Below are 8,983 nucleotides of genomic sequence, written 5' to 3' on the forward strand. Positions count from 1 at the left end.
GGAAGGCAATTAGATTTCATCTCCTGATGAAGGAGTGGTATGGGGTGAGAGCTTCTGTTGAAGCCATCTTTGGAAAATGCCGTCTGCCACAGCAGTTGATAGCCAGGACTCTGCTGTTCGACCCACCTGGTTTCATTTCCTGGATCTGACACTTATTAGCTGTGTAACCCAGAATAAGTTCCTTAATCACTCTGTGTCTCACTTTCCACATAAGGAAACCGGAATAACAATAATTCTGTCCTCATAGTGTTACTGTGAGAATTCAATGATATAAGTCATGTATAGGGTTACTAGAATGCTTGACACATCATAGGTTTTCACAAATGGCACCTTTAACTGAGACCCAAAGAGGTGATTTCTCAGACCAGCCTTACCTGTGACACTCCTCCTCAGGCCTGCTGTAGGTGAGAAGGCGAGGCACAAAATTCTCACACATGGCTGCATAACAGCCCAGAACCCACAGCAGTTAACAGGGACTCTAGAGACTAAGCACTAGGGTACAGCACTTTACAGATTACAAAGCACTTTACACTCAGTCTTCATTTACTCCTTCAAAAAACTGTGGGACACATAGGACTCCCACTTTTCAGATGATGCTTATTAAGGTGTGACCTACCCAAGGTCACATGGTTAGTAAATTACAGAGCAAGGTTATGATCCCAGAGTTCCTCTCTAAACCCTTTACTCTTATTTTCTCTGGTGACCTCAGGGGCATTGTAAAGTTATCAGAGGAAAAACACAATTTAATTAAAATTTAATTAGTCTGAAAACTGTCTTGCAATCCTACTAGAAATGAAGAGAAAAGAAGGAGGTCAAATTTCCAATACCCATGGAATGCCATAGCCTGGGCAAGGAGATGACTGCCAAGCACAAGAGGAAACCTCAAGTTGTCACTTTTCTCCAAACAGCACAAAGGCATTCTAAAAAAAAAAAAATGCCCGAGAATGCTTTTCAAATTTTGTAGCTAATCATTCAGCCAAAAGCACCTTTGCTCTCAAAACTCCAAATTCTGTAATCACCTTCACTCCTCAAAACCAAGAAACTAGCAGTGCCCTCTTCTGTGTCTTCCTTCAGATTTTAGTCCACCCTCATCCACATCAAAATGCACAAATGCCGGAAAAGCATTGTAAATCCTGCCTTTCTGGTGTTTTCCATTTATGTGACAGGAGGGAGGATGGCACTTTCATCCATTTTTGGAAACAAACCAAAACACCCATAAATATTCAAGCTTATAATATTGACTTAAAGCTCAGTTAGAACCCGGGCTGCAGTCAGTTCCTGATTATCCATGTGTAACTTATCCACAGCTAATTTTAAAACTCAAAATTACTTCCTTATAACTTGCGGCTCACCCTTGGCCCCCTCTATGGGTGTCAGCTCAGAGCACAGTGAGAGGAGGTGAAACGGTGTCGAACCAACGATCTGACCACCTTACTTCTGCTCTTGACATATTCCTGGTTAGCTGAGTGACCTTGAGCACATGTATTTACCTCATGGGACCTCCCAGGTTTTTCAACTGTAAAATGAGGAAGCTTGGCTTTATGTTTTTTAAGATCCCTTCCCATTCTAAATTCCATGAGGTAGAAAAGTAGTCAAAATAAATTGGAAGATAAGTCTACTGCAGAGATCCTGCATTGAAATCAGGAACCCAAACCACTCCCATTTCCCCAATGAGATATTGTGTGGCCCCAGAACTGCTGAGTGGCAGATCTAAACCCAGCACCTAAGACTCCACTAGTTGTTTCATGAATTCCAAGGCCAAAAACACAAGATTGATATATTTTCCAAAGTATTATTTCCTTTAATGAGAACACATAGCTATGTCTGAACGTGGAAAAGGCTCTTTCTGTGTTTTTCAGAACCTTAGCCTCCCCTTCTGGTGAAGCCAAAGCGAGGACTCAGATCTGTGTGTCTGTGGGAACCAAGGCCACTTCCCACACTCTCAACCCCAGTAAGGCCCAATGAAAGAATCATCCAGAAAGCTATTGGGTCTGCTTCCCTTCCCCTCCCCTTCCTCCCAACCCTCACCACTCCCAATGGCTAGAAAAGATCCTCCTTGTCTTGCAAAGGATAAGTCTTTGGCACCTTCTTACTCCTTGCCTTAAGTTCAAGACCTCAGACCCAGGTTTCCTTTAAAGGAGAATGGAAGAGCTGTGGTGTGATGGTAAAGAGACTTTAAAACAGGGATGAGAAGTGGATGTGGCGGGATCCCACCACATTCTCTTTGACCAAACATTATCTCAAGTGTAAGCTCTGGCACCAGGATGATACAGAACAGGTGTCCATCCAGCTTTCAAGGAGGTCTTAGGTTTGGGAAAGAATAGGCAGAGACCTGTGAACATGAGTTTCATGAAGTATTGTAGATGTTATGAAAGAGAGTATGATGGGGAGCACAGAGGAGGAAGCACTCAGTCTTATCCAAGGCTGGAGTTATCAAGAAAGGCTACTTGGAGGAGGTGGTGCTTGATTATTGAGCTGAAGTACATTACATCACAAGATGTACTATTTTAAGTGGTTGCTCCATTCTCACAAAGTATAGCAGTGTTGGCTCTGTGGGTCAGTTTGACCAAGGGTTAAGTAGCATTGAGGGGCTAGCCTCCAAGACCAAAGACTCCTTATATCATTATTTCTGTGGGATATGTGTTCTGTATTCTAAACAATTTGTAAATGATCACAACAGCATGTTCTCTAGTTATGAACTGACTGTATTGTGCAGAAAGAGACCATCACCTACCTGAACAACACATGGTGTGAAATTGCAAAACCACGACGTAGTTGACATTGGATGCTTCCAGATATGAATAAGTGCTCCCCAGTTTGGAATCTACACTTGTTTCCAGCTGGGTGTCGTTTGCCTGGAATGAACTACAGATGAAAGAACATACTTGGTGGAAATTCTATCACCCAGGAGAAATGTGAGAAGGGAGGCTCCCTCAGCCCATTTGTGGACTTGTTTATGCTCCCTCTGGTGGCTGATTCAGACCTGCATGTTCTGTTCCTTTGGCCTGAGAAGCAGCCACACCCTATCTGATTCCAGAGGTCCAGAGCACAGAGATCTTGGCCATGTCCACATGAGTGAAGGTTTGAAGATGCAGCATCTGTTTGGGCTTGGGTCTTAACTAGCTATTGGCTTTGGTGTTTGGGCACTCATGATTTAAATTAATATATCATTCCTTTGAGCCCAATGCACAGTGTGTGCTATATATCCTTGTCAAATTTTGTAGAATCATAGACTTCAAGCTCCTGTTCTAGTTAGGCTCTTTTGGGTTTCAAGAAACAGCAACTGAGTAAGGTTACCTCAAGAGTACTTTGAAGGCCTTGGGAACTGCAGAGAGTTGACAGAAGTTTCTAAAGCCAGTGGGCACATAACCGCTAGGAGTAGGATTTTGTGGGTTCAACAAACTTCCATCTGTTTACTACCTATTGTGTTTGCAACTTGGAGACAAAAGATCTTCTCTTTTCTGCCTCCTTCCCTCTCCCTAGCCCCTGGTTTCATTCCCTCTCTCTATGGACTGTCTTGTCATGTGCTAATCCTTACCTTCCTGCTTGCTCATATTTCTTGCTCCCTTAAAATGTTGACTTGCACAGAGCCTTTGTGACTATGAGAAGTCCTATGTGACTTCTCTCTACCTAATGACGCTTCATCTTTAGTTCCCTTTGCAAATGAATCCCTTCTCTTGGTGTTTCCTGAGTTTATATTTAATATAGAGGGAATACGATCAGTTGAACCTCTCTCTTAAAGCTGGACTGTGTCAGATCACCAATTGGCTGCCCCAGGTCAGGAGCCTATCCCTGGATGTGACTGGGCTGGTCTTGGAATTGACCAGAGGCAGGGCAACCACCATAACTGAAGCATTTAGTACACATCTGAAAGCAACTTTTGAACTCCACTAGTTCATCATATGGTAAAATTGGTACCCTCAAGAACTAATGAGACTTACCTAAGATTATACACATAACAAGCAAGTGGTGTTGGGAAGATGAGACCCAAGTTTTCCTGTAGTCTACTGAGACATCTTTCCCATAGTCTACTGAGACATCTTTACTGAGACATCTTTAAATTGCATCATCTCTTGTGTTAAGTCTTAGGGGAGGAGTGTTCCTATATATTGGGGCACTTTTACTCACCTGCTGTGTTTGCAACTTGAGGATAAATGATAATCTCTTTTCTGTCTCCTTCCCTCTCCCTACCCCCTGTTCAGACATCCTCTTTTAATACTAGAATTTGTTCTTATTAGAATCCATGGCTGGTCTATGTGCCAATGATTTCAAAGTCACTACATTCAAACTAAGATTGACAGTGTAGTATTTTACCAAGTAAGATTCATTCAGAGAAGAGGAATTATACAGCAAACTTCAAATGAGAAAACTTGATAAATGAACCAAATTATGAATTGGTGGGGCCAACTAGAGTGTAGGTAAGTCGTCAATTGAAATATTTCACTCTTTAATTTTCTTTGGCTGAAGATATTAGAACACCACGTTTAGATCATCCAGGTTTAGGGCATCAAGTGGATGCTTTCAATAGGCCAGGCTTAAATTTGGACTTAAGAGTCTATACTATTTAAGGCTTTTCTAAGACTTGCTTACTAGAAAAGAAAATATGAAAATCCTAATATAACAATCACCTTGACAAATTTATTCATACTGCTGGAATGTTGTAGTTAATGCAATGGGATTTTTAAGCATAAGAAAGAAGACACCATCCGATTCACCCTTGAGTTTACTAGGCTAACAAGACTCAATACACCATCCGTGCAGCCAGGTGTTCACTTACTAAATATTTGTTGAAAGACTGCTATAAGATAAGCACCATGCTGGGGATACAAGGGTGTAGGAGACATGGTTGTCCACAAAAATCTTATAGTCTAGTGAGGGATATAGACAAGTGAGAATTATGATGCCAGCTCTGAAGAAATTGGACATATCAGTCACAAAAGGAGGCCATGCTAAGTCATCTGGCTGTCCTGTGATGGGACTGAATTGGCTATGTGTCATGTCCCATCAACTCTGAAAACACTGTCCAGATGCCATGACCTCATAAGCAGATGACCCTCATGCTGCATGTCAGTTTCTCTTGAGTGAATGTTTCAGTAATTATGTTGTATTCTGTTAAAGTTCCTCTCTTGAGATCTGCAAAATAAAGCATCCTCGTGGGCAAGAAAGATGGTCTTTTCTGAAACCTGAGGTCGTTTTCAGAAGGGTGAGTCCTTAGATAGGGACCAGTAACTCAAGGAAGAGCCTTAGGCAGGTAAGAGAAAGTTTGGCCTCCTCTTTGCCTTAGGCTTGGCGGCATCTAACATCTAAAGTATGATGCTGGGAGGTGAATTTTTGAGGTCAGCAAAAGCAAGAAATCAAAGAAAAGAGGGATCCAAGAAAGATATCTTCTATATCTTGGGTCCCACATGACTGGGAAAAGACAAGTGAGCTTCAGAAAGTAATGCATGCTTTGCAGATGAGCTGATACAACTTCGTGGTACTCCCTCCTTTTTTTTTTTTTTTTTTTTTGAGTTGGAGTCTCACTCTGTCACCCTGACTGGAGTGCCGGGGCCGCTCCCGGCCACTGCAGCCTTGACCTGCTGGGCTCTGGCTATCCTTCCGCCTCAGCCTTCCGAGTAGCCAGAATTACAGGCATGTGCTACCACGCCCAGCTGATTTTTTGATTTATTGTCGAGATGAGGTCTCGCTGCCCAGGTGGGTCTCGAACCCACAGGCTCAGGCAATCCACTCACCTCAGCCTCCCAAAGGCACGGGATTACAGGCTGAGCCACCAAGCCCGGCAGGTACTCCCTCCTTAAAGTCCTTTGGTCAGCCTCCAGCCCAGTGCTCATTAAATTGTCATCAAGAACCACTTGCATCAGATTCCCTTGGGGCCCTAGGTAAGCATGCAGATTCCCAAGCTTCACCTGAGACCCACACCTCTGAATCAGAGTGGAGAGGGAACTGAAATGTGCATTTTAGTAGAACCCCTTAAGTTGGAGATCCTCTGGTCTTCACTGAAATCGTTTGTGACGTTTTAATATGGTCAAGCTACTCTTGCTCACCAGGAAATGAGTCTTCCATTGTCATACTTAGAAATGCTTGATTTTATTATTACCTTTCTTTGTATTTTATTTTATTACCTGGACTCTGGCATCTCCCTCATCAGAATGTCCCTGTATCATGCAACTAGTCTAGGTAAGGGGTCAGCAGTTTTTTTCTGTAAAGGTCCAGATAGTAAATATTTTCTACTTTGTAGGTTATACAGTTGCTGTCATCACTACTAAGCTCTGCTGCTGCAGGTTAAAAGCAGCCAGAGACAATATTTAAACAAAAGGACATACTTGTGTTCCAATTAAATTTTATTTGCAAAAGCCAAGGAGAGGCGGCTGGCAGGATTTGGTCCATGAGCCATAGGTTTCAGACCCCTGATTTAAGCCATCAGGTGATTAAATATGTACCACCTGTAGCATTTCCTTATATGGAACTGCTCTGTCCTGTATTGATGGATTTGTTGCAAGGAATGGAAACCTAGTCAAGTTACCTCAATGGTTCTGAAACTTGAATGTATACAAGAATTCCTTGAAGGGTTTGTTGAAACAGAGATTGTTGGGCCCACCTCTGAATTTGACTCAGTAGATCTGGAGTCAAACCCAAGAATTTGCAGTTCTAGCAAGTTCCCAGATGATACTGATGATGCAGGTCCAGGGACCACACTTTGAGAACTTTGAGTAAAGGGCAAAAGGTGATTGATAGCATTTGTGTGGAAATTAGTAGTCTCAGTCATGAGGTCAAGAACACAGGATCAGTCTCACAGGATCCTCCCAGAGATGGGAAAGATGCCTACTGCTCTAGGAATTGGGTTACCAGAGGACTGCTCTCCCTTGCCAGTGTGTGGCCCTCTCTTCTCTAGGTCTCTGCTTCCATTAGAGTGGACATTTAAAACACAAATCTGATCAAGTCATTCCTCTGCCTAGAAGAACCTTTGTTTTAACACATGTTCTTAAGCTCCAAACTTCTTAACTTGGCTCACAGAGCCCTTTATGACTTTCCTGCCCCATCCCTCTTTCCCCATTCCTGCTATCTATTGGTCCACAGTAGGGGCTCTGGCTTTTTCATCCACTACACGTCCCACATTATAATGTATCCCTTGTGTAAACAGTCATCTACTCTGTTGACTGTGACCTTTATAAGGACTGGGACTGGGTTTCTCTTGTTTTATCTCCAGTGTCTGGCACAGTTGATGTTTGGTAAATATTAGATGAATAAACAAATTAATGGTTTCCTCCTCAGATTTGCTACCAGACACAGGGGACTAGGTAAACTCAGGGGCACAGTGAAGGTAAAAGCTTTTAGGGGACTGACAGCCCAGGAATATTCATGGTAATGACACTTAAAAGTGGAGGAGAACCACAATGAGATACCATGTTACATCTACTAAGATAGCACTGATCAAAAAGACAAATAACAACAAATGTTGGTGAAAATATGGAGAAACTGGAATTCTCCTACAGTGCTGGTGGGAATTTATAATGAAATAGTTACTTTGGGAAACCTTTTGGAAGGTCCTCAAGGTGTTCAATATAAAATTACTATAGGACCCAGTAATTCTACTCCTATGTATCTACCCAAGAGACATGAGAACAAATGTTCACACATAACTTATACTCAAATGTTCATAGCACCATCATTCATAGTAGCCAAAAAGTGGAAACAACCCAAACGTCCATTAACCAATGAATGGATAAGCAAAATGTGACGTATAGCCGTACAATGAAATATTATTTAGACATAAAAAGAAGTGAAGTACTGAAGCCTGCTAGAACATGGGTGAACCTTGAAAACATTATGCCAAGAGAAAGAAGTCAGCCACAAAAGGCCACATATCATATCATTCCATTTATATGAAATGGCTAAAATAGGCAAATCGATAGAGACAGAATGTAGACTAGTGATTTCCAGGGTATGAAGGGAAGGAAAAATGAGGAGTGACTGCTAATAAGTATAGGACTTCTTTCTGGGGTGATGAAAATCTTCTAAAATTAGATAAGTGTCGCTCACCCCTGACCAGCAGGAAGGAGGCAACAACAACGTGTTCTTCTCAAAGCGGTTTATTCAGCCTTTACACCATGCCAGCTTCTTTCAGCTTCTTCTCTCTTCTTCTTCTAGCTTCTTCTAGCTTCTTCTAGCTTCTTCTAGCTTCTTCCCCGTTGTCCCGTACTTATATCCCTTGGTCTCCACCCACAAGTCCCGTTCCAGCGTGTCAGCAGTTCATAGGCTCTGCAGCGTTGCACTTGCGCAGTGCGCAGTGAAGGAGGGCCCGGCGGTATATCATGCGCCTAATCATGGGACTTGGCAGAGGTCCCGGGCGCCATCTTGGCTCAGGCCGCGCTCTCCACAGATAAGCGTAGTAGTTCTACAATTGCAAATATACAGTGGTATGTAAGCTATAGCGCAATAAAACTGTTTTTTAAAAGTGGAGGAATAACTGCTCAGATACGTCCTAGAAGAAAGAGTTGCCTTCACTTTCAGAACATGCTCCTCAGGAAGCTGAGGCAAAGGGTGTTGCTTGAGCCTAGGGGTTCAAAACTGCAATGAGCTATGATCGCACCACTGCACTCCAGCCTGGGTGACAGAGTGAGACCCTGTCTCCAATTTAAAAAAAAAAAAAGAAAGAACATACTCATGCTCCTGTATCCACCTTGACAACAAAATGGAGCACTGGAACAACTTGTCTGACAATAGAGGTCATATTGTATATATGTATGTGTGTATATATATATATATATATATGTACACATACATATATACAGTATGACCTCTATTGTCAGACAAGTTGTTCGAGTGCTCCATTTTGTTGTCTAGGTGGATACAGGAGCATGAGTATGTTCTTTCTTTTTTTTTTTTTAAATTGGAGACAGGGTCTCTCTCTGTCACACAGGCTGGAGTGCAGGGGTGCGATCATAGCTCATTGCAGTTTTGAACCCCTAGGCTCAAGCAACAC

Source organism: Carlito syrichta, unplaced genomic scaffold, assembly GCF_000164805.1.
Source record: "Carlito syrichta isolate Samal-C Ts95f unplaced genomic scaffold, Tarsius_syrichta-2.0.1 Scaffold113624, whole genome shotgun sequence".
Classification (NCBI taxonomy): Eukaryota; Metazoa; Chordata; class Mammalia; order Primates; family Tarsiidae; genus Carlito; species Carlito syrichta.